General features: G+C 36.6%; 1 long non-coding RNA gene across 1 annotated transcript; it reads right to left on the bottom strand.

Moving 5' to 3' along the window:
* On the bottom strand, nt 1-27,557 carry LOC144380172 (uncharacterized). Its single transcript, XR_013444012.1, has 4 exons — nt 27,430-27,557; nt 22,654-22,769; nt 3,898-4,007; nt 1-121 (listed from the first exon to the last, which is right to left on the bottom strand). It is a non-coding gene; the product is annotated as an uncharacterized LOC144380172 (long non-coding RNA).
* Nucleotides 27,558-27,620: the final 63 nt, after the last annotated feature.

Here is a 27,620-nt window from a genome sequence, read left to right as displayed (position 1 = left end):
TTTTGCTAAAAGATAGGTTTATTTGTCTTGTCCACATTTCACCACAATGCATCCCAAGGACCGGTGATACACAGAATCTGAAGAACGTGACTGTCAGCCTTTCCAGGATAGATCAGACACCCTGGGGGAAAAAGCTGAGTTTAAAAAAAAAGCCAGAAAAAAGTCTGAGGGCTGGGGTTGGGGTGGGGGTAACAATGAGAAAAATGAAAATTGATCCTTGTGTGTTCATCTGGGAAAGACTCTAAGTACAGTGGTAGGTGATTAAATGAGAAAAGTAAATCAGTGTTTTGTACCATCTTCTGGATACAATGTCTAGCCTAGACTTTATCCCTGAACTCCAGACTTACATATTTAATGACCTATTTTGAGATTTACACTTATTTTGCTATTTCTCTTCTAACCACTACCACCAACATACACTCCATTAGAAAAACCTATTCATCCTCCAAAATATATCTTGATTTAGTCCACTTTTCTCCATATTACTGCCATTACTGCCATTTCTCATTTGACTATAGATTTTTTTTTTAAGATTTTATTTGACAGAGAGCAAGCAAGCATGCACAAGCAGGGGGAGCAGCAGAGGGAGAGGGAAAAGCAGACTCCCCACTGAGCAGAAAGTCCATCACGGGACTTGATCCCAGGACCCTGAGATCATGACCTGAGCCAAAGGCAGATGCTTAACCAAATGAGCCACCCAGACATCCCATGACTATAGATTCTTAATTTTTCTCCCAGTTCCTACAGTCCATTCTGTACACAGCAGCCAGGGAATGAGAGTCACGTGGTGTCATCTTCCAAATTAAAGTAATTTAATAGCTTTCTATGACTCTTAGAATAAAATCACAATTCCTTATGGGGCTTACAAGCCTTCACTCATGAGTGAGATCCTGTCTACCTCTCCAACACCACTGGATACTATTTTCTCCAATCCCCAGCACACTGCACCAACCACACTGGCATTGTTTCTACTTCTACAGCATGCTGAGTTCTTTTTCACATTAGAACTTATGGTTTTGCTCATCCACCCCTTGATCACGCATGGGCAGTATTTTTCACCCATCATGTCCCACTTCAGAAAGAGCCTCCCTGACTACCTTACTAATGTTGGCTTAGACCCTCAACCCATTTACTTCCCATCACACAACCCTACTTTTTCCCTTTGTTAGAAAACCAAAACAACTTTGTCTCCTTGGTCATTGTCTTCTTCTCTAGAATGTCATCTCTAGGAGTCCAATAACTTATTTTGCACGGACCCACTGTACCTATAGCACCTAGCAGAATGCCTAGCACATTGGTGACACTCAAAAAACTGTTTCATGAAACAATAAATGGAAGATATATTCATAATCAACTAAAATCATATTTTCTTTGTTGTAACAGATTTTCTCATATGCACATTTACGGTATAACCAAGGAGTTACTTAATTTTTAAATACCTTTTAATTTGATGAAGAGGAGTATGGCATTGTTTGAATAGTCTAAAATCTATTTAATCATTGTGTCATTGGAAATTTAGTTTTTACCATTTTTCATTATTATAAGCAATATTACCATATATAAACTTGAAACTAATATATAATTATTTAGTTTCTTATTAAAGTGGCTTTTCTAGATCAAAATCTTTTTATATGTTTCATGAAATTTTCTTGTGAAAATACTAAACCAATTGATTCTCCATCAGCAGTGAACCGAAGTTCTTATGTTCATATAGTATATCAGATTTCATTCAGCCAAAACGAAAAGAAAGCCTAATGGAAACTAGTTAATATGGGAAAATATCTCATTTAAAAAAGGACCAATGGTAGAGCAGTTTTCAGGATTGCTTGATTAAATGTCTTACAATGTCATTCTTCTTTCTACTTTGCCCTCAGGCTGACTCCCCCTCAGGATTACAAAACATCTGAAGCAGTTCTACGCTAAACATCCCAGCAAGACCATAACCAGAGGTAAAAATGGATCATATCCCCTGGAGTCTCCTTCCTAGAATGAGGAAATCTTTCCCAGAAGCCCAATAGTAGACTGCCCTCAGTTCTCATTTTCTGGAAATGGTTGACATGCCCTCTCCTAAATAAGTCACTGATAAGGAGAATGGAACTACCAGGAAGAGTAATAGTAATAGCTAAGTCCTAAACCAGTCTGTATTTTACCCTACAGTAAACTTGAGGGTTCTGCCAGTAAGGAATAAGTTGAAGTGGGGTAGATCTTGATAGGCAATCAACAGTATCTGATAATACTGAATATTAAAATTAAAAAAATTTTTGATAATTTGTTTGATGAAAAGCTATTAACATTGCATTTATTAGACTACTAAACTGCATTAACATTTTCTCTTATGTTCTGCTCTCTTTTTAACTCCTTTAGGAGGTCTCAACCCTTCTTGGTGGCAGAAAAAAAAAAAGAAGATGAAGAAAGAAGAAAAAGAAAGGAAACGCTGACAGGCTACAGGCTCACATCATTACATCTCAAATTAGTTTACAAAAACCCACCTCTTCAGAGAATTCCCTCTATAATACCAAGTCCATAAGTTTCATCCAAGCACATCAACTACTCAGTAGAACAGGGGAGACAATATGAATCCACAAAACATACATTATTTGTACTAACCACATCAACATTAGCAGGAGAATCAATAGGGCTGCAGCTCCCAAGAAGATTCTTTTTTTTTTTTTAAAGATTTTATTTATTTATTTGACAAAGAGAGACACAGCGAGAGCAGGAACACAAGCAGGGGGAGTAGGAGAGGGAGAAGCAGGCTTCCTGCCGAGCAGGGAGCCCAATGCGGGACTCGATCCCAGGACCCTGGGATCATGACCTGAGCCAAAGGCAGATGCTTAACAACTGAGCCACCCAGGCACCCATCCCAAGAAGATTCTTAAGTTTTACTGACAACCCAAGACTACCCCGTTGTAATTTCATATTATCATCTGTGTTCCAGAGCTCTCCCAAACTTGTCCCCAGACCTTCCTTTAAGGTAGAACAAGTAGGATTACACCTAGCTTCAGCTCCAGTTACTCTTTGACTTGTTTTCTTATGGGTTTTCTGTACCAAAAATTTAGGGAATATCTGATGCCACTGAGCGTGGAACTTAACACAGTTTATTCTCGTTGGACCATCAGCTTCATTAATTTGAACTCCAACAATAAATGCTCGGCAATTTCTCCTCATCTTTACTCATTTTCCTCCAACATTTCAATTTTAGTTACTAATTAAATACATTTTAATTATACTAACAAAATAATACTTTTCCTTCGTGTAAATAATATTTCCCTTTGAACAATAACACCTAACATGTTCATTGGACAGTTATTGGGTTGTTCAACATCTGCTTATTGGTGTATGAGCTATTTATATATTAAAAATATTGATTATGTGTCATATAGATTACCAAGTCTTTATCTTTGTTTTTCAAACTTGACTAATGTAATACCTATAGATATATGATCAGTCTTATTTCTTTATGTTTTCTGCTTTGGGTGACATGATTAGAAAAACTTCCCAATCTGAGATCAGGTATATCCACTCATTTTTTTCAAGGATCTGAGACTTTTGATTTTATAATAACTGTCAGACTTTATTTATGTATATAATTATATATTTAGCTAATGAAAATCTTTCAAATACCAACAAGACAATTATTTGGGGCAATGCATTAAAGTTGACATGATAAATGACATGTTCATGCAGGACACTGTCCTATTGATGGCGTTCTTCTCTTTCACATTTATTTGCTCTCTGTGGATGACATCATCCTCACTCACAGGTATTACATCCACAGCAATAACCACCAAATCCAGATTTCAGGCCAACATGTAAAGAAAATCTCCTAGCCCATGAGAAGTAGGAGAAAATCAGAATCAAGAAGAAAGAATTGAGGCCTGGGGCAAAAGTACTTACGGGGAAAGGTGAACGTTGTGTTAGTTCTATCATTCAGAAGTAAGGGGTCAGCTCCATTTCATTAATTTTCTGTTTGCTCTGGCCAAGGTCAAAGTGATTCTAGGTATAATCTGTCATGGCAAGAAACATGGATACCATTTAGAACCAGAAGTAAAGAACTGTGGGGGAGACTGAGGAAGGAAAATATTCATGGCTCTTTCTCAAAACGTGTGTTGGTAGTGAAATCAGGAACCAAGGCTCTCGTAACAGCTACAGAGTATACACCTACTTAACTGTCACAATCATAGTTCATAGACTGAAAGGGAGGGAAAGGTGTTCAAGCATCATTTCCCTAAGTATGTCTTAAATATCCACTTTTTATTTAAAGAGATTGGTACACTGCTGCTATTTAAAGAAAAACTATCCTCTATTCGAAATCAAAACCTGAAAATCAAAAATTGATCAATTGGGCTTAATTGTCCAGAGACAAATCAATGAAGTTCTTAAAATATTCTTACACATTACTCTGAGGGTTTTCTTAGAAATTGATTTAAAAGTGAGAGAATTCAGGACACTGGTGTTTAGGGCTGTTTTGTTTCTTTTTACTGAATTATTGACTAAACTGGTTTAATCTTCCATGTGTTCTGTACGGGGAGGCACAAGGAAGGGAAACTCACTGACTACTGAAGGTTAAGAAAATAGATACCTCAAACCAGTTGAAAAGGCTTGACCAAGCACATATACCTAGAAAGGGGCAGAATTAGAACTGGAAATCAGATTTTCAGATTTTAATTTTGACATTGTTTCTACTCTGCTGCTCCTTTTACTATAAAATTCTTGTTTTCTAGGATTTTATACTAAAGCTAAATGATAACAGATTTAAAACAATTTCAATGGATTGCTAATATTTGAGCACGAAGAAGATAAGGTTGAGGAAATGAGGAGAATCACAGAAGGAACAAGTAGTCATCATACTGTTTCATTTAATCAGTATGGCTTTGAGCCAGAGGGAAGAGGAAGGCCCCTGAAAAAGCTGATGTGTGACACCCAAAATTCTAGAAATAGCTATCCCAGATTTAAAAAACAGACTTCTAACCATTTTCTTAGAGGAAGGCTTGCAGTGGGTTATGAAGCTCAACAGAAGAACATGGGCCCTGTCAAGAAGCTGACCTGGGTTCAAGTCTGGGCTCTGCCACTAACTCATTGTGTGGGTTTTTTTGTTGTTTTGTTTTGTTTTTTTAGATAAGTATCTAAGCCATACTTTTCTCATTTAGATAATGGAGAAAAATAAAGCAGCCACTTCATGGGGTTGCCAAGGATTAAATGTAGTAATACATGCAAAGCATTTAGCACAGTGCCAGGCATAAGGTAAACACAGTAACAATCCCTTGCTGCGGTTTTGTCATAATAAGGAGCAAAGATAGTTCCAAGAGGCTGCTTCATGGTGGTCCAGGAAAGACCCAGTTCCAGAACCTGGAATCTTACTTTTATCCACTTCCTTGATCTTGGATCAGAGAGTAAACCTTGAGATTCTATCCATGGTGATCACAGAATTTGGAGGCAGAGGGAGGTCTGACTCAAATCTGCTGTGTAATCTTGAAGCAGCAATTTAATCTCTTTGAGTTTCATTCCTTACATATGAGTTGAATAAGATTTCAGCAACTTGTTCTGAGGGCTAAATAAAATAGATCCGTAAGAGATGGTATTGTCTCATAAAAAGCCTGTGTAGACTCAAAAACCCCATACAATATGAGTTATAATTATTCATCACTCCACCTGCAGATATAGAAGTGGTATTTACTATCAGCAGAGTTCCTATCCCATCCTTCCTATTTTTCAAGGCTCATTTTCCTAACACCTATCTCCTCTCCCCAGGGCAATTGTAGGCTTCCCTATTTTGACCAAATCATGTTTGTTCATTGGACATAATTACTCAGGATTATGAAATGTCATGGTGGTTCCTGCTTTATGCACTAACCAGACCATTAACAGATACTGAGCTAAGCACCAGTTCACAATCCATGAACTCCTCAAGGTTATAAGATCCACTTCTCTTCCTCTTTGCAATCCTGGCACAGTCTAACATTGGAAATTAAGTCCAGAAATGGTAGGTTGGGTCAGGCTATGGGAAGCCTTCTGTCATAAGCAAGAATCTGGATTTTTCTTTAGTGAGTGATAAAGAGTAACTGAAAACTGTTAAGCATAGGACTGACAGTCATTTTTGTGTACTAGAAAAATCACTTTGGAAGCTGTTGTAGAAGTTAGCAGGAGGCTTGGCCTGGAGGCATGACCTGTGTAAACACTGTCATCAAGAAAAGGGGAAATATGCTAAGAATTCTGCCTAATAGATAAGGCAAGTATTAAAAATAACCTTTCAAATATTTTCATCAATATCCTTAACATTTCAATTTAATTATGTTCCATTACATAATGCCTAAACATTATTGAAATATTAGAGAACACAGAGAAAAGGAAAAAAATTAATTATCTACCCTACACTACCCAGAAATAAATGCTATTAACATTTTGGAATACATGAATCTTTTCAGACTTTTAATGTGTGTGTTTTATGTATGGAGAGGGAGAAGGACGGAGAGGAGGAGAAACCTGACATAATAAGAAGTAAAAACACTATAATGTATCAGGAAGAGGACAAGCTAGAGATGAAGGTAATATATATGAGGAAGCATTCTTAAGGGTGGGGGTGTGGCATCAACAGACACGGTCTAAAGTTGATACTTATGGGGAGTGGGCCTGGCAATGGAAGTGGAGTATGTGGTAGCCTTTATTTTTGTTTGCTTTGTGTGCTTTTATATATCTTTTTTCTGGCTTTATTGAGACACAATTCACATATAACATTGGGTAAATTTGAGGTATATAATGTAATGATTTATATATATTTATATATATCACAAAATGATTACCACAATAGAGTTAGTTAACATGTCCATTACCTCATATAGTTACAATTTGTGTGTGTGTGTGTAATGACAACTTTTAAAATCTACTCTCAAATTTAACTATAGTCACCATGCATGCTACATGTTACCTCTCCAGAACTTACAAATCTTAGAACCGAAAGTTTGTACCCTTTGACCACCTTCACCCTTTTCCCCCACCCCTACCAACCACCAATCTATTCTGTTTCTAGGATGTTCCATATATATATATATATATATATATATATATATATATATATACACACACCATATTTTATTCATTCATCCATCAGTGGACACTTAGGTTGTTTACATGTCTTGACTATTGTAAATAATGTTGCAATAAACATTAAGGGTGCAGATGTCTCTTCGAGAAAGTGAGTTCACTTCCTTTGGATATATACCCAGAAATGGAATTGCTGGATCATACTGTAGTTCTATTTTTAATTTTTTGAGGAACCTCTATACTGTTTTCCATAGTGGCTGTACGAATTTACATTCCCACCAACAGTGTACAAGAGTTCCCTTTTCTCCACATCCTCTTCATACTTATGTCTTGTCTTTTTAATAACAGCCATTCTAATAGATGAGAGGTGATATCTCATTGTGGTTTTGATTTGCATTTCCCTATTAATTAGTGATGCTCAGTACCTCTTCATGCACCCACTGAATATCTTCTTTTGGAAAAAGGTCTATTCAGGTCCTTTGTCCATTTTTTAAAATTGATTTTTTTTGCTATTAAATCGTATGAGTTCCTTATATATTTTGGATATTAATCACTTATCCAATATGTGGTTTGCAAATATTTTCTCCCATTCTGTAAGTTGTCTTTTCATTTTGTTGATTGTTTCCTTTTTAGTCCCACTAGTTTATTTTTGCTTTTGTTACTTATGCTTTGGGTGTTATATCTAGAAAAAGCATTGCCAAGACCAATTTCAATGAGCTTTTTCCTTCTAGAAGTTAAAAAAAACAAAGCCCACAGGAGAGAAATTATTAGTAATTCCACAGACGACAAAAGGACTCATTACAGGTTGTTTTTAGTTTGCCCCCAGTATATTTAAGATGCTTTTCTCATTATGTAAAAGCTAAATTATATGCAACCTTTTCAGAAATATTCTATTACATAAAGCAAGATACCCTAGAATTTGTACAGCTATTTTTTTTTGCAAAATGCAACACTAGAAAGGTAATCTACCTTTTCCTGGCCTACCTTCCAAATGGTTTCTGTTAAGTCCTGGAAATGAACAACAATCTACAGGGAGAGCCATCCTTAGGCATACTATTTCTTAACCCCTCAGAATGGAGGCATATTCACAGATAATAAAAGCTTATCCAATGTAACAATTTGGAGCCAAGAATGTAAGTCAAAATACTTAGCAATTCTGTGTTTGTGTTCTTTATTAATACATATTGTTCCTATTAAGACTTCCCTTTTGCAGACTGAAGAATGAGCTGCTTGTTCGTGCATGATTCTCCATATGGCATAAAGAACTATGTTCAAGGGGTAAAATTAAGCCATCTGTGGTGGTGTTCATCTTCTCCTTTTAAACTGGTCCTTTTAATGGTAAATCATTAATATATATAAACATATTTCACCTTCACTGGGTTTCTTCATCAGAACCAAAACTGTGTGTAACCTGCACTGGATGCATAGTCCTTCTTATTTTTTACTTGTTGATGGATTTTGATGACCACACAGTCATTCTTCCTTCAAAAGCAAAATGCAATAATACTGAATAGTAATATCATAAATTCTACACCTATCTCTTTCCACAAGAAAGCTGAAAATGCCATTGCATGCTTTTACATGTTTTTTCTTCCAAATGGTTTCTGTTAAGTCCTGGAAATGAACAACAAAAGATGGAATTATTAATTCATCATTCATCACCAACGTGATGAAGTTGTCACTGCTGGGAAATACTTAAGGGAACATATGCATACAAGGCCATGTTGTTAAATAAAGACACTCAGAGAACTAACACAAAGTAGATATTTAATAAAAACACATGTTGAATGAATGAATGGATAAACACATGAAGTAGAACTGATGTTCCTGAATCTAGCTTTTGATTTCCTTCATTTTTGAGAAAAATGTGTTTTTTGGACATTTCAAAATGTTGGACTGTTATAGTGTATCTATGGGACAATTACAAAAGGTATAACATTCACACAATGGGAATATCAGAAAGGGAAGAAACAGTGAAAGGAAAAACAGAAGATAGATAGGTTTGAAGTAATGATGGCTGAGATTTTTCAAAATTAATGACAGACACCAAACCACAGATCCAGGAGGCTCAGAAAACACTAAGCAAGATAAATACAAAAAAAAAAAAAAAAAAAATCTGTATCTTGGTATAATATATTCAAACTATAGAAAACCAAAGACAATGAAAAAGTCCTGAAGGAAGCCAGAGGACAAGACCCATCCTACCTGTAGAGAAGCAAGGATAAGAATTACATTGGACTACTCTTCAGAAACCATGCAAGAAAGATGGAGTAGAGTGAAATATTTAGTGTTGAAAAAAAACCCCACCAATCTAGAATTCTGTATTCAGAGAAATTATCCTTCAAAAGTGAAGGAGAAATAAAGACTTTCTTAGATAAAAAGATATTGAGTGAATTTGTCAAGTTAAAAGAAGTTCTTCAGAGAGAAGAAAAATGACACAGGTCAGAAACTCAGATCTACATAAAGTACGAGCCTTAGAAAAGTAATAAATGAGAGTAAAATCTTTTATCTTTCTTATTCTTATTTGATCTAACAGATAACAGTTTGTTCAATAAAATAATAGCAACAAGTATTAGATGATTATCACTTACAGGTAAGTGAAATGAATAACAGCAATGCTATATGGGATAGGAGGAAGGAATTGGGAATACACCGTTATGAGGTATTTGAAGCAGTATAAAAATAGAATTTGTCACAAGCAGACCTGCCATACAAGAAATATTAAAGGGAGTCCTTTTTAGGCTGAAATGAAAAGACACTAGACAGTAACTCAAATCCACATGAAGAAACAAAGAGCACTAGTAAAGACAACTAAATGTAAAAACATTATAGGTAAATGTAAAATCAGTATAAATGTATTTTAAATTTGGAACTCTTTTTTTATATCTCCTACCTGATTTTAAAAACAACTGCATAAAGGAATGATTATAATCAGTGCTGATAGGCAGATAATATATAGAGATATAATATGTATGACAATAACAGCACAAAGAAGGAAGTGGGGGTGAAAATATAGAAGAGCAAATTTTTGTACCCTACTATAATTGTTTTTACTTTGAGCTATATTGTTTTAAGGCAAGATTTTAATTGTAATCCCTAGGAAACCCAACAAAAATAAAACTCAAAAAACAAATATAATAAAAAATGATAGCTAATTAAAATGGTAAATCATATCTATTTAATACAAAAGAAGGCAATAATGGAGAAACAGGGGAACAAAAGGACATGAGACATATAGAAAAAAACAGGAAAATGCAAATATAAATTATTCCTTATCAGTAATTACATTAATGTAAACTGACTAATATCTCCCAACTAAAAGGCAGAGATTGGAAGAATGGATTTTATTTTTAAAAAGCATAACGCAATCCTATACTGTCTATATATAAGACACACACATTAGATTCAAAGACATAAATAACTTGAAAGGAAAAGGATGGGAAAGGATACACCACACGAATGGTGTGTGAAAGAAAACTGGAATGGCGATACTAATGTCAGGAAAAAATAGACTTTAAGACAAAATTTGTTACTAGAGAAAAAGAAGGATATTTTACAATGATAAAAAGACTGATCCATCAAAAAGATATAACAATTATAAACATATATGCCCCTATCAACAAAGCCCCAAAATACATGAGGCAAAAACTGACAGAATTAAAAGAAAATGACAACAATAGTTGAAGAATTCAACATCCCACTTCATTTTTTTTTAAAGATTTATTTGAGAGTGCGTGTGAGTGGGGGAGGGGCAGAGGGAGGGGGCGATAGAAACTTTTTTTTTTCAATTTTGCTGAACATTTATTACAGGTCATGCACATAGTACTCTCGTTTGGTCTTCAACATAACCCTTCTATTTTTATTTTGAAGTAAAGATATTGAAATGTAGAGAGGTTGCATGGATGGCATGTGACCACACCTAGGTAGTGGAGCCCACTTTCATTACATTGCCTTTCATGATAGCACTTAACCACATACATCCTATTTATTTTTTTTTTAATTTTATTTATTATATTAGTCATCATTCATTACATCATTAGTTTCTGATGTAGTGTTCCATGATTCATTCTTTGCATATAACACCCAATGCTCCATTCAATACGTGCCCTCCTTAGTACCCATCACTGGGCTAACCCATCCCCCCACCCCCTCCCCTCTAAAACCCTCAGTTTGTTTCTCAGAGTCCACAGTCTCTCATGGTTCATCTCCCCCTCTGATTCCCCCCTTCATTTTTCCCTTCCTACTGTCTTCTTCATTTTTTTTTAACATATAACGTATTATTTGTTTCAGAGGTACAGGTCTGTGATTCATCAGTCTTACACAATTCACAGCACTCACCATAGCACATACCCTCCCCAATGTCCATCACCCAGGCACCCCATCCTTCCCACCCCCCACCACTCCAGCAACCCTTAATTTGTTTCCTGAGATTAAGAATTCCTCGTATCAGTGAGATCATATACTTGTCTTTCTCTGATTGACTTATTTCACTTAGCATAATGCCCTCTAGTTCCATCCATGTCGTTGCAAATGGCAAGATTTTGGGTTCTTTTGATGGCTGCATAATATTCCATTATATATATATATATATATATATATATATATATATATATATATATTTATTTATTTATACCACATCTTCTTTATCCATTCATCTGTCGATGGACATCTTGGCTCTTTCCATAGTTTGGCTATTGTGGACACTGCTGCTATAAACACTGGAGTGCCCATACCCCTTTGGATCACTACGTTTGTGTCTTTGGGGTAAATACCCAGTAGTGCAATTGCTGGGTAATAGGGTAGCTCTATTTTCAACTTTTTGAGGAACCTCCATACTGTTTTCCAGAGTGGCTGCACCAGCTTGCATTCCCACCAGCAGTGTAGGAGGGTTCCCCTTTCTCCACATCCTCGCCAAAATCTGTTGTTTCCTGACTTGTTAACTTTAGCCATTCTGACTGGTGTGAGGTGGTATCTCATTGAGGTTTTGATTTGGATTTCCCTGATGCCGAGCTATGTTGAGCACTTTTTCATGTGCTGTTGGCCATATGGATGTCTTCTTTGGAAAAATGTCTGTTCACGTCTTCTGCCCATTTCTTGATTGGATCATTTGTTCTTTGGGTGCTGAGTTTCATAAGTTCTTTATAGATTTTGGATACTAGCCCTTTATCTGATATGTCATTTGCAAATATCTTCTCCCATTCTGTCGGTTGTCTTTTGGTTTTGTTGACTGTTTCCTTTGCTGTGCAAAAGCTTTTTATCTTGATGAAGTCCCAATAGTTCATTTTTGCCCTTGCTTCCTTGCCTTTGGCAATGTGTCTAGGAAGGAGTTGCTGTGGCTGAGGTCGAAGAGGTTGCTGCCTGTGTTCTCTTCTAGGATTTTGATGGATTCCGTCTCACTTTTAGGTCTTTCAACCATTTGGAGTCTATTTTTGTGTGTGGTATAAGGAAATGGTCCAATTTCATTCTTCTGCATGTGGTTGTCCAATTTTCCCAGCACCATTTGTTGAAGAGACTGTCCTTTTTCCATTGGACATTCTTCCCTGCTTTGTTGAAGATGAGTTGACCGTAGAGTTGAGGGTCCATTTCTGGGCTCTCTATTCTGTTCCATTGACCTATGTGTCTGTTTTGTGCCAGTACCATACTGTCTTGATGATTACAGCTTTGTAATAGAGCTTGAAGTCCGGAATTGTGATGCCACCAGCTTTGCTTTTCTTTTCCAACAGTCCTCTGGCTATTTGGGGTCTTTTCTGGATCCATACAAATTTTAGGATTATTTGTTCCATTTCTTTGAAAAAAGTTGATGGTATTTTGATAGGGATTGCATTAAATGTGTAGATTGCTCTAGGTAGTATTGACATCTTCACAATATTTGTTCTTCCAATCCATGAGCATGGAATTCCATTTTTTTGTGTCTTCCTCAATTTCTTTCATGAGTATTCTATAGTTTTCTGAGTACAGATTCTTTGCCTCTTTGCTTAGGTTTATTCCTAGGTATCTTATGGTTTTGGGTGCAATTGTAAATGGGATAGACTCCTTAATTTCTCTTTCTTCTGTCTTGTTGGTATATAGAAATGCAACTGATTTCTGTGCATTGATTTTATATCCTGCCACTTTACTGAATTCCTGTATGAGTTCTAGCAGTTTTGGGGTGGAGTCTTTTGGGTTTTTTAAATAAAGTATCATATCATCTGCAAAGAGTGAGATTTTGACTTCTTCTTTGCTGATTTGGATGCCTTTTATTTCTTTTTGTTGTCTGATTGCTGTGGCTAGGACTTCTAGTACTATGCTGAATAGCAGTGGTAATAGTAGACATCCCTGCCGTGTTCCTGACCTTAGGGGAAAAGCTCTTAGTTTTTCCCCATTGAGAATGATATTCGCTGTGGGTTTTTCATAGATGGCTTTTATGATATTGAGGCATGTACCCTCTAACCCTACACTCTGAAAAGTTTTAATCAAGAAAGGATGCTGTACTTTGTAAAATGCTTTTTCTGCATCTATTGAGAGGATTGTATGGTTCTTGTTCTTTCTTTTATTAATGTATTGTATCACATTGATTGATTTGTGGATGTTGAGCCAACCTTGCAGCCCAGGAATAAATCTCACTGGGTCATGGTGAATAATTCTTTTAATGTACTGTTGGATCCTATTGGCTAGTATTTTGGTGAGAATTTTTGCATCCATGTTCATCAGGGATATTGGTCAGTAATTCTCCTTTTTGATGGGGTCTTTGTCTGGTTTTGGGATCAAGGTAATGCTGGCCTCAAAAATTAGTTTGTAAGTTTTCCTTCCATTTCTATTTTTTGGAACAGTTTCAGAAGAATAGGTATTAATTCTTCTTTAAATGTTTGGTAGAATTCCCCTGGGAAGCCATCTGGCCCTGGGCTCTTGTTTGTTGGGAGATTTTTGATTACTGCTTCAATTTCCTTAGTGGTTATAGGTCTGTTCAGGTTTTCTATTTCTTCCTGGTTCAGTTTTGGTAGTTTATAAATCTCTAGGAATGCATCCATTTCTTCCAGATTATCTAATTTGCTGGCATATAGTTGCTCATAATATGTTCTTATAATTGTTTATATTTCTTTGGTGTTGGCTGTGATCTTTCCTCTTTCATTCATGATTTTATTTATTTGGGTCCTCTCTCTTTTCTTATCAATTTTATTAATTCTTTCAAAGAACCAGCTCCTAGTTTTGTTGATCTGTTCTACTGTTCTTTTGGTATCTATTTCATTGATTTCTGCTCTGATCTTTATTATTTCTCTTCTCCTGCTGGGTTTAGGTTTTATTTGCTGTTCTTTCTCCAGCTCCTTTAGGTGTAGGGTTAGGTTGTGCATTTGAGACCCTTCTTGTTTCTTGAGAAAGGTTTGTATTGCTATATACGTTCCTCTTAGGACTGCCTTTGCTGCATCCCAAAGATTTTGAATAGTTGTGTTTTCATTTTCATTGGTTTCCATGAATTTTTTAAATTCTTTAATTTCCTGGTTGACCCATTCATTCTTTAGTAGGATGCTCTTTAGCCTCCATGTATTTGAGTTCTTTCAGACTTTCCTCTTGTGATTGAGTTCTAGTTTCAAAGCATTGTGGTCTGAAAATAGGCAGGGAATGATCCCAATCTTTTGGTACTGGTTGAGCCTGATTTGTGACCTAGGGTGTGATCTATTCTGGAGAATGTTCCATGGGCACTAGAGAAGAATGTGTATTCTGTTGCTTTGGGATGGAATGTTCTGAATACATCTGTGAAGTCCATCTGGTTCAGTGTGTCATTTAAAGCCTTTATTTCCTTGTTGATCTTTTGCTTAGACGATCTGTCCACTTCAGTGAGGGGGGTGTTAAAGTCCCCTACTATTATTGTATTGTTGTCAATGTGTTTCTTTGCTTTTGTTATTAATTGGATTATATACTTGGCTGCTCCCAGGTTAGGGGCATAGATATTTAAAATTGTTAGATCTTCTTGTTGGATAGACCCTTTAAGTAGGATATAGTGTTCTTCCTCATCTCTTATTATAGTCTTTGGTTTAAAATCTAATTTGTCTGATATAAGGATTGCCATCCCAGCTTTCTTTTGGTGTCCATTAGCATGGTAAATGGTTTTCCACCCCCTCATTTTCAATCTGGAGGTGTCTTTGGGTCTAAAATGAGTCTCTTGAAGACAGCATATCGATGGGTCTTGTTTTTTTATCCAATCTGATACCCTGTGTCTTTTGATTGGGGCATTTAGCCCATTTACATTCAGGGTAACTATTGAAAGATAGGAATTTAGTGCCACTGTACTGCCTGTAAAGTGACTGTTACTGTATATTGTCTCTGTTCCTTTCTGGTCTATGTTACTTTTGGGGTCTCTCTTTTCTCAGAGGACCCCTTTCAATATTTTTTGTAAGGCTGGTATGGTGTTTGCAAATTCTATTAGTTTTTGTTTGTCCTGGAAGCTTTTTATCTCTCCTTCTATTTTCAATGACAGCCTAGCTGGATATAGTATTCTTGGCTGCATATTTTTCTCGTTTAGTGCTCTGAATATATCATGCCAGTCCCTTCTGGCCTGCCAGGTCTCTGTGGATAGGTCTGCTGCCATTCTAATGTTTCTGCCTTTGTAGGTTACCGACCTCTTGTCCCGAGCTGCTTTCAGGATTTTCTCTTTGTCCCTGAGACTTGTGTTACTATTAGATGTCGGGGTGTTGACCTATTTTTATGGATTTTGAGAGGGGTTCTCTGTGCCTCCTGGATTTTGATGCCTGTTTCCTTCCCCAAATTAGGGAAGTTCTCTGCTATAATTTGCTCCAATATACCTTCTGCCCCTTTCTCTCTTTCTTCTTCTTTTGGGATCCCAATTGTTCTTATTGTTTCATCTTATGGTATCAGTTATCTCTTGAATTCTGCCCTCGTGATCCAGTAGTTGTTTATCTTTCTTTTTCTCAGCTTCTTTATTCTCCACCATTTGGTCTTCTGTATCACTAATTCTCTCTTCTGCCTCATTTATCTTAGTAGTTAGAGCCTCCATTTTTTATTGCACCTCATTAATAGCCTTTTTGATTTCGACTTGGTTAGATTTTAGTTCTTTTCTTTCTCCAGAAAGGGTTTCTCTAATACCTTCCCTGCTTTCTTCAAGCCCAGCTAGTATCTTTAAAATCATGATTCTGAACTCTAGGTCCGACATTGTACTAATGTCCATATTGAGTAGGTCCCTGGCAGTTGGTACTACCTCTTGTTCTTTTTGTTGAGGTGAGTTTTTCCATCTTGTCATTTTGTCCAGAGGAGAACAGATGAATGAGAGAACAAAATGCTAACAGGGTAACAACGACCCCAGAAAAATATACACTAAACAAATCAGAAGAGACTCAAAACTGGAGGGGAAAGAAAGGGAAAAAAAGAAAAAAAGAATATGATCAAATATGATCAGGTTGGTGCATAGATCAGTGCCACACACTAGATTTTCGGCGTATTTTGGTCTGTTAGAAGACACTGCCTCCCAAAATTTTAAAGAAAGAAAAACTTGTATATGTACAAAAATAAGGATAAATATGATGAAGGGATGGAATATGACTGTAAAGATGAAAATTATAAAAGATTTTATAAAAGGAATTGATAAGTTGGTTGAAAAAAGGAAGAAAAGAAATTTAAAAAGAACAAAAAAAAAAAGCAGGGGGAGAGAATGTCATCAGACAGGAGACTAGAACAAAGCCAAACACTAGAGATTTAGGGTATATTTTGGTCTGTTAGAAGAAACTGTATCCCAAAATTTTAAAGAGAGAACAACTTATATATATACAAAAAATAGGTTAACTAAAATGAAGGGATAGAATATGACTCTAAAAATGAAAAACAAAAAAGATTTTTAAAAAAGGGATTGATAAGATGCTGAACAAGGGAAAAAGAAAAATTAAAAAAAAATAGAAAAGGAAAAAATTAAAGAAAATTTTAAAAATTTACTTTGAAAGACTAAAGAATCATGGGGAAAAAAAGCCATGAATTCTACCTGCTGTATTCCCCTAGTGCTGGAGTTCTGCCATTCTTATTGATTGGTAAACTTGGTCTTGGCTGATCTTCTGGGGGAGGGGCCTGTTGTAGTGATTCTCAGATGTCTTTGCCTGAGGTGGAATTGCCCCGCCCTTGCCGGGTAGGGCTAAGTAATCTGCTCGGGTTTGCTCTCGGTAGCATTTGTTCCCTGAAAGCTTCCTGTACAGCTTTGGAGGACGAGAAAGAAAATGGCGGCCTCCCAATATCGAGGGCAATAGAATCTTTTTTTTTTTTTAATTATGTTATGTTAATCACCATACATTACATCGTTAGTTTTTGATGTAGTGTTCTATGATTCATTGTTTGCGTATAACACCCAGTGCTCCATGCAGTACATGCCCTCTTTAATACCCATCACCAGGCTAACCCATCCCCCCACCCCCCTCCCCTCTAGAACTCTCAGTTTGGTTCTCAGAGTCCATAGTTTCTCATGGTTCATCTCCGAGGGTGATAGAATCTTAAGCAGACTTTGAGCTAAGCACAGAGCCTGGCACAGGCCTCGATCTCTCGACCCTGAGATCACTAACTGAGCAGAAACCAAGAGCTGGATGCTTAACCAACTGTGCCACCCAGGCACCCCCAACATCCCACTTTAAATAATTAAAAGAACAACTAGAGGGGTGCCTGGCTGACTCAGTCGGTGGAGCATGTGACTCATGATCTTGGTGTTGTAAGTTTGAGCCCCAGGTTGGGTGTAGAGGGTATTTAAAAAAAAAAAAATCTTAAAAAAGTAAAAAGAATAACTAGAAAGAAGACCAACAAAGGAAACAGAACACTTTAATTAACACTACAGACCAACTAGACCCAAAAGATATCTACAGAACACTCTACCTAACAGCAGCACAATACATATTTTTCTCAGGAGTACCAGGAACATTCTCCAGAATAGATGAATAAAAGAAGCCTCAACAAACTTAGTAATATGAAAATCAGACAAAGTATGTTCTCTGCAATGAGATAAGACATAAGTAACAGAATGTTACTGAATGTAATGAGATAAAACATAAGTAACAGAAACTAGAAAAATCCACAAATATGTGGAAGTTAAACAACACACTCTTAAATAATCAACAGATCAAAGAAAAGGGAAATTAGAAAACACCTTGAGATGAATGCAAATGAAAACACAACATGCTGAAAACTTACGGGATTCAGTTAAACTCAGTGCTTAGAGGAAAACATTTAGCATAAATACCAATATATATAAAAAAATCTCATCAATAACCTAAACTTCCACATTAAGAAAGTACAAAAAGTGGAGAAAATTAAATCAAAATAAGCAGAAGGAAGTAAAGATTAGAGCAGAAATAGGTGAAATAATAGAAAAACAATACACAGATTCCCATTCATTTGTCTATTGCCTATGGCTACTTTCAGGCTACAACAGTAGAGCTGAGTAACTGGAACAGAGACCATACAACCCCACAAAGTCTAAAATATGTTCTATTTAGGACTTTAATAAAGAGTTTGGAAGACTTCTGGTTTCAGCTCCAACATGTAAAGAGCTTGGAAGTCATCACTCCCATCTTTAAAACAAGACGAAAGGTGAACAAACTGAAAACAAATGCCTTTTCTTAGACCCATCAGAGAATTAAGATCACAGGACAAACTCTCACCCAGAAATCTGAGAGACAGCCAAACACAGAGAAGCACACTGAGATCAGCTTACCTGGAGCAAAAGATGCTGGAGTCTTCAACTGCTATGAATACCTCAGTGATAAACTTGACAAATGGCTGGAGGCTGAGTGTGATTGAGAAACTCCTTGGGGGACCCAATCTTAGGGGAACCCAAACATTCTAATGAATTTTACCTCAAGGATCCCCACCAGATTCTCAGGGTAATGACCCCCCAAAATACCTGCCCATTTTAGTCACAGGGAGGGGTTAAGTAACCATTTTGAAATACACCCAAAGCATTCTCTGTAGTAAAGGCCAATGCTCCAAGTAAAATGATGTTACTATACCCTTATATGACTGAGGGAAGGGCATTCAGCCAAGTCCAGCCCCTCCCTTATTCAACCTAAGAGGAAAAAAAGCAAAAAACTAAGGAGCATTTCTGAAAGTCACAGCCCAAGGACTCAGGTCCACTAAAAGGTTGAAAGTCATTCATAAAATTACGGAACAATTCCTCTCCCACAACAACTTAGCACCACATCAACATGGCTCCAGTATAATAATAGTGGATTATAACTGAGAGAGTGGGAAGACACAGATTCTTTTTAAAAGGGATTGCTTAGGGAAACCTAAGACAACAGGGGAGAAAAAAACAAAAGTACACCTGAGGAAACTGAATCCTATGTCACCTACAGCTGTAACATGACATACAGCCTAGCTCCTAACCACGTTAACATAAAACCTCTTACTTAAGGCCTATTTCCCTCTGTTTCAATTATCCCATAGATCATGTCCAGTTTTCAACAAAAGATTACAATGGCATGCTAAAAGGAAAGAAAATAAACAACAACAACAACAACAAAAAACCTAGAATTTGAAGTGACAGAGCTAACACCAGAACCAGATTTGTTAGGGGGTGAGGAAAATGTTTTGGATTACATAGTGGTGATGGTTGTATGACCTTGCAACTATATTAAAAACAACTAAATTTTACACTTTAAAAGGGTGTGGTTTATGGTATTATGGTATTTAAAGGTTTATGGTATTTGATAATCTGTTTAAAATGGTTTTTAAAAAGCCTTACATGATTTATAACTTTTTCCAAAACAAAAGTTTTCCTAGCCTATCTACACCCACTCAATTTGTGAAAATAACATTATGGAATAAAATAAATCTATTGAAATTATAATAACTGAATGGTAAATTTTAAGAGTTATGATTTTCTTTGCATAATTATTTGCTATCCATAACACTAACATTAAAAGAGCAAACATATTTTCTTTTCTCCATTCAATAAATATATACTTAATGTCTGCCTCATATAAGAAACTGTACTGTGTTGTTGGGATACAAAAATGAAGTTGACAATCCCATAAAACAAGGCAACATATGAAAAGCAAAGACTACAAAGGGCACAATGGAGTTAAGTTTATGAATATAGGAGAGCATGTCCAGCTGGGTGATCAAAGAAGGCTTCATAGTAGAGGCAGCACTTTAACTGGGCCTTTATTGATTTATTTAACAAATGCTGAAGGGCTTATTATATTCAGGTAATATGCCAGGTGCTAGGAAAACAAAATTAAAAATGAAATGGATTCTCTCATTGATGTGTATGTACAAATATGTGTGCTTATTTACATATGTATGGATAACTAAACCAAATATAAAGTAAGGGGAGCACTCTTGAAGAATAAGTGGATGTCAACAAAGAAGCATAAACCCCTTCAATGGCTCCCTGTGGCCTTTCAGAGAAATTTCAACTGCAAATATATGGCCTCAAGTTTCCTCATGAATAAACCTCTGATTAAATTCCTATGGGACTTCCTCCACTACTTTATTGCATCTGTATTCTGTGTTGGCTATTCTGTCCTCTCCTATTTTCCCCATCCTTCTATCCATTCATTTAAGTACTAATTGAGAGCCCCACTACACACAAGGCAAGGTACAGGGATACTGCACCACACAGGATAAACAGGGTTCTAGCCCTTGTGAAGTTGATAATCTGTAGAAGGATAAAGATATTGAACTAATAAGACTACTGTTAATTACATTTGACATATGCCACAGGAAAAAAAAATACAAGAGTCCAAGAATATACAATGAATATACAATGAATGAATATACAAATACTCTGAGGTATTTGACTTCATATTTAGTGAGTAGCAAATATTCTACATTCCTTGGTAAAAACATATGTGACAGAGGATGAAAGATAAACCCTTAAAACATTCAGGGGACTGCCATCACAGTGAAGTTGCTAAGAGTTCAGCCATATGGGGCACGTCACAATATTTCTATCAAAGTGAAGGGCAAGTTGCTTCATCTTGTACACTCCACCACTGAGAAAGAGGCACATGGGTCACTTTGGATTCAGAAGGCAACATATCCTCTATTTGAATGTTCTAGTTTGAGTAATTTACTTAGTAACTCATAGTTTTGAATGGATCCCAGAGCTTCCAGGCAAGCTGATCTTGGGCCATATGACCCAGAAGACCCAATGGTAGGGGGAAATAATCATGGCAATACCCTTAGGGTTTGGGGGAAAAAGCCTATTCCTCTTCTGTTGATGAAGATTATCCTTTTGAGAAAGTTCTAGGCTTGCTACCGGGCTCCCAAGACTAAATACCTGACCCATGGGATACCAGATAACCATGCAACATGAGCTGTCCATGGTGAGCTGCCCAGTGTAGTGCAATAAAAAACACAAAGAATACAGAAAGGAATAAAAACTGGAGCTAGGCAATCATGCTCATAGTTGACATTCAGGTAACAGCAAGACTGAATCTAAAATCCCTTTATAAACACTGTCAGGTGAGTAAAAGTTATTAGTTTGGCCTTCTTTCAATTCCCAAGACATGCTATGTAGGCTCTTCTCTTCTTAGAGCCTTCACACACATTGTTTTCACTGCTGGTGAGGCTCTTTCCCAGCTTTTCAGAGGGCTGGTTCCTTCTCATCTTTCATGTCTCAGCTTCAATGTCACCACCCAGAACAGACTTCCCTGACCACACTCCCTAAAGCTCTGCCCTTACCCCCACACTGTTATCATCTATCACGTACTTTCCTTTTCCCTTTTGTGCCATGTGTTACAATTTGCTGTTATATATTTGTCTGTTTATATGAATACTGTGTATCTCTTCCATCAGACTGTAAGTCCCACAAGAAGTCAAGAATAATATCTGCTTTTCTCACCATTGTATACCCAACAGTTGGCACAATGTCTTATACACCACAACACTAAAATTTGTGGAATAAATAAGTACAACTGCTTGGACTCTCATCCTCTCAGGAATGGTATTTGGCCTTCTCCTTCTATAAACCCAGTATTCCATCTTTTGCACCATCCTTCTTGCACACCGATGGTGATTTGGGAGACCTACCATCGAAATTAAAGTGCATAAAGTCAGAAGAAATTGGGGAGTTACTCTTTGGTATTTTCTTAAACCTTAGACTATGGGACTCTACTTCTCTATAAATGCTATACTGCAAGTTAGAGTATAATTCAATATTTAACAAAGAAAGCTCAGTATTTCCTATGGGTGATTTTGACCTAATGTTAATTTTGACTGCTTTCAGGACTGGCTTAAAACATGGAAACAGGAAGAAAAGGAGAAATAGGTATATTTTTGTGACAAAATTTCTGAGCTGAAAAATTAACTGAAGTGAGATGAAAGAAGGAGAGGTACGGCCTTGTCTTACTTCTAGGCAATTACTGAAGAAGTCTCAGACCCAACCTCTTCTGTAGCCAAAAGGAAACTTTTGCTGACTTTCTAAATGTTTAGGTATGATTTTTTAACCTAACACTGTGGTTTTTATTATTGTCATATTTATACTAATAAATAAGCAGAAAGCAGAAAAGAGCCCGAAGAATGTACTCATAATTGGGAACTTCTTTCATTTCACCATCCAACAGAAGGCATATTACTAAGAAAATTCCTACAACAGTTTGACATCTTCAGTACATGAGAAACATTCATTGCAGCATGGAAACATACCTATCTCCCTAGCTGTTTCCACATCCAGGTCCTGGACTGGCTCTTGTTCTCTGTGTTTCTCTCCGACATTTTCTTCTGTTCTTTTCTGAAGATTACATCATGGGTCTCCTGGGCCTCTGCAGTAGGAAAGAAGACGAGGGCAAAGCGAAAGGATGACATTTTCAAACTATCAAATGTCAAGAAAAAGAAAATACCACTTACTCAGCAACAATAACCTTATTATGCAACTAGTATCTGCACTTCTGTATCCTCAGGGATTCCAATATCAGCATTAACTGGTCATTTAAAGTCATCTTCACGATTAGCATCTTGTTAATATTTACCAACTTTGTCAGGTTAAAAAAAAAGCTTCATGTTTTAACTAGGGGATTAATTACAATCGCAGTATAATAATTTTCTTTAAAACAGTTAAACAACAGAGTTTCATATTGATAATATTCAGCTTAGTCTCAGTTTACTATTGTATTTTAATACTGATTTACTTGAATGAGGCTTTCTTTATCCATAGAAATAATTTTATATAGTGCTTCACAGTTTAAAGATGATATCATATGCATCTTCTCATCTTTATGTCAACAATTAGAATAATGAAGGGCTGGGGCGCCTGGGTGGCTCAGTCGGTTAAGCGGCTGCCTTCGGCTCAGGTCATGATCCCAGAGTCCTGGGATCGGGCCCCATGTCGGGCTCCCCACTCAGTGGAGAGCCTACTTCTCCCTCTCCCTCTGCCTGCCTCTCTGCCTACTTGTGCTCTCTCTCTCTCTGTCAAATAAATAAATAAAATCTTTAAAAAAAAAAAAATAGAATAATGAAGGGCTAGCAATATCAAGTGTAAGAATAGATGGCATTCGTATTCATGGTTTTGTGACTTTTTAAAAAAATAGTACTTGATTGTCTATGAAGTTTTGTTTGGGGAAAATAAACCCACACACCAAGGCAAAGGGTATACCAAAACTCTCCTAAGTTTAATGCACATGTTATTTAAAATTCATTTATTAATTTCTATTCCTTTTCTTGAAATGGTCTTTCATAAAAACTTCAAAAATGATTACTACTTCTATTGGCTTTTCTTAAGAATTCATAAAAAGACATTGATATTGTAGCTTTTTGACTAGCATTATTTCCCTTCTATTTGTTAATAAGTTCTTGAATTTTAAATTTTATGATAGTGATAAGGCTGAAGTTTGGCATACTGTATATAGTTACCAATGGTAATATTATCATGAAGCATTTAAAACTGAACATTTACTTTTTCTTAGTGATGGAAAGAAGTTTGTTGTTTGTGTAATAACAGTACATGGTAAGAACATGTTTAGTACTATTTACACTCTATTTTATGTAACATTACCATGGGAAATGGACTTCAAATAAATGGAGTAAATAAACAACACATCATAGTGATATAAGTAGAATAATAGTGTGAAGATGGAAACATTGTAAGTTTCTCCACAGTTTTTCACAAAAGTAATTACTAGGCTTGTCATTAAAATCACCTTGTCTTCTTTCCTACCAAGGCCATCAACATATATATTAGGTTTTTTATTGTAGAAAGTTTGGAACACCCAGAAGAACATAAGGAATGTATATAGATATTAATTATCTCTAGTAATTCTATCATACAGAGATAACTATTAACATTTCAGTTTACATCCTCCTGGTCTATTATATGGATGTATATGTGATTATACTGATATTACATATAATTTATTTTATATATATATATCTATAATTAGGGTTGTCTTGTATGTTGTTTTGGTATTTCTATTTGTCATTACATATCTACTTTTTCCCCATCATCAAATAGTCTTCTAAAATACGAAAAGCATGACTGGGGGGTGAGGGGTAGATTGTCAAAATATTTTCACCGATACATTAGAGGTCACTAAAAGTCATTTAAAAATCAATACATCTCTAAAAAATATGAGTAAGAAACAGTTAGCTAACAAATAGATCTATGTTTTTATTAACATATACTTTTACAAATTCTTAAATTACAAAAATTGTACTTTGTTCTTTGTGTTAGAAAATAAAATTCTCCTATAAATACATCTCCCACTAAGAATTTGGTATATATTCTTCTAGTTTTAATGTGCTTTTAAATGACTAAATAGTATTTCATCTTACAGATTTACTGTAATTTACTAAACTCCCAACGTTGGGCACTAAAGCTATTTACAATATTTCATTACTTTGCAGATCCCTGAATGTAAATATATTTTGCAGATCCATGAATGTAAATCTTCGAGTCCTTCAACAAATCATGCTAAATTTATCATATTCTATTCTTATATTCATACCATAATTAAGTCTCATGAATTTCAATACTGAACTTCTTTGAACCTACTTCCTTATCTGCAAAATTAGGGGGTTAGATCACAGTTCTAATATGCTCCAATTCTAAAAAATTTGAGTTGTAAACATAGTAGCTCCTTAATAATTGGGTGAAACCATTTGTGAACTCTTAAAAGAAACATGAGACATATAACTCATGCCTTTCAAATGAGTACAAAGAAGGTGTATGTACATCTAGGTGTGTGTATGTGGGGAGAGCATAAACAGAACCATACAGAGGAATTATCTTTCTGGATCATCAGTTTTACTTCAGGATTTAAGGATAAAGTTTGGGTTTTTTTCCTGTTAAATATATTTTAAGGTTTTAAAATCTCACTAATTTTTAACATAAAATTAAAGTCTTTGAAAAAAAAATTGTATTTTTGAGTACGGTGCCCCCAAAGTCAGGATTTATTTGCCACTTGTATTAGGAAAGGATGCAACGCTTTAAGTGAAGAGGAAGACTTATCAGATGTAACACAAACCATTTGAGAATTGGTATCACATTCTTAAGAGTAACTAGGGTATTTGAAGTAATTCTTGGCCTTGGAATCTAAACACACATTCACTCACTTCACTGCCTCATTTGAGAACTTGTCAAAAGGTTGAGGTTTCTTTGATTTTACTAATTCAAACTTGTCCCATCTTGCATTTATACAATTTCATGAAACTTCTAGCTCATTTCTTTTAAAACCAGAAGGCCAGGGTCCAGACAGCAGGTCTAACTTTTATCAACATACCTGACGTTGGAAAAAAAGGCAGAAGAAAAATTATTAAATTTCCTTACTACCTACAGCCCATTGACAAGTCCTTAAAACAGGCAGAGTGACATTCCTCTAGGGACTCAACTGCCTCGATATTAATATTTTGCTAAGGGCAAAAGGCAATCCTAGACTGATTGACACACCCCCCCCCCAGGATACTGTAAGTCTACTTTAACATATAAAAATTTCTCTAGAAATTTCCTTTATCTGGGGCATCTGGGTGGCTCAGTTGTTAAGTGTATGCCTTCAGCTCAGGTCATGATCCCAGGATCCTGGGATGGAGCCTGGCATCGGGCTCCCTGCTCAGCAGGAAGCGTGCTTCTCCCTCTCCCACTCCCCCTGCTTGTGTTTCCTCTCTTGCTATGTCTCTGTCAAATAAATAAATAAAATCTTTTAAAAATAAAATTAAAAAAAAAAAAGAAATTTCCTTTATCTCTGAACCCCCAAGATATGTGCTGGCAATCAACCCCCAAGCATATGGCCTACCGATATACATCTGAAGGGTCTCATGACTAAAGTTTTATTAGACGTAATAAATGACCTTTTCCCAACAATACTTAGCTCCCTCAACATCCTGGAAACCTTGCTTCCAAAATCCTTAGAGACTTACCCTATCCTAACCCCCTCCCAACTTGAAAGCATGTAACAGGCCACTTCTCCTGACCCCATTGCAGCTCTTTCTGCACATGAGTCCTGTCTCTGTGCTTTAATAAAATCACCTTTTTGCACCAAACACCTCTCAAGAATTCTATATTGGCCATTGGCTTCAAACCCTGACGTTCTTTCCTACATCAATACCCACAGGGAGTATTATCCACTGGATATAGTTCATTTATATTTCTCATTCAATGCTTTATGAATTTTGCAACCAATGTATGGTTTTTACTTTCACAACCATCAACCCTACTTCAAATGCTCCACATTATTTCATATTATACAGACTATGAACTCAAAGAAGTTTTTAAAAGATACAGATCTCAAGGATTAAGTAAAAATAACTGAACCTAAGGCACCCAGATTTCTCTATCACAGAGGCGTGAAGGGAAATCTGATACATGGCATTTCAAAATCCAAAGGAACTAGAAAGCTAGCTTTTCTTACAAAAAATATTTGTAGCAAGGTTAATGGCTATTAAGAGAAAACTTCGTCAGGGTCTCGGTTTTCTAAAAAGTCGCCAAAATTGACACGCAAAGTCCAAAGCACACCAAATGATGGACAAAGTGAAATACACTCATAGAAAATCTAAAAAATATTTCTGTGGTCTACTCCCTACATCCTGGTGGCAAATAACTTTCATTTTCCTTTTTCCTCCTTTAATATATTTATTAAACTATTTTTTTTTTTTTAGCACGCAGGTACAAAAGGAGGTCACCAACACGGTCCAACTGGGCTCACTCAGCTACCAGCGTCTGTAGACCGCGCCATCCCTCCATTTGGGAAAAGAGGGCGAAGAGGCTCCCCACACGCCAAGGGACGAACAGCTCAGGAGGACCTGCACCCTCAGTTAAACTTTCCCGCAGAAACTCAGGAAAGCGGTTTCCCACAACGCTTGAGAGTGGGTGGCCGGGGAGGGGGTGGGGGTGGGCTTCACGCCGACTCTGGCTCCGGAGGAGTGACTTTAGAACCCCTCCCTCTTCGGCCCCGAGTGAACTAGAAATTAAAATAAATTGTGTAAAACAACGACCTCAAGTAACTTTGCAAAGGAATCTGCAGCACCTTCCCGGACGCTTAGAACCTCGGCTGCTAGCGAAAAGTCGGGGACCAACCAGGGTGCCTCAGCCCGTGTGGGCGGCGGGTGCCACGCCCCAACTGCCGGTGGCATGACCCGGAAGTGCTCGGCGGCGGCGGCGGCGGCGACTGCGGCGGGGGCGGGCG

This window comes from Halichoerus grypus, chromosome 14 (genome assembly GCF_964656455.1).
Source record: "Halichoerus grypus chromosome 14, mHalGry1.hap1.1, whole genome shotgun sequence".
NCBI lineage: Eukaryota > Metazoa > Chordata > Mammalia > Carnivora > Phocidae > Halichoerus > Halichoerus grypus.
Note: the sequence above shows the minus strand (reverse complement) of the source record. Positions and strands in the feature narration are given on the sequence as shown.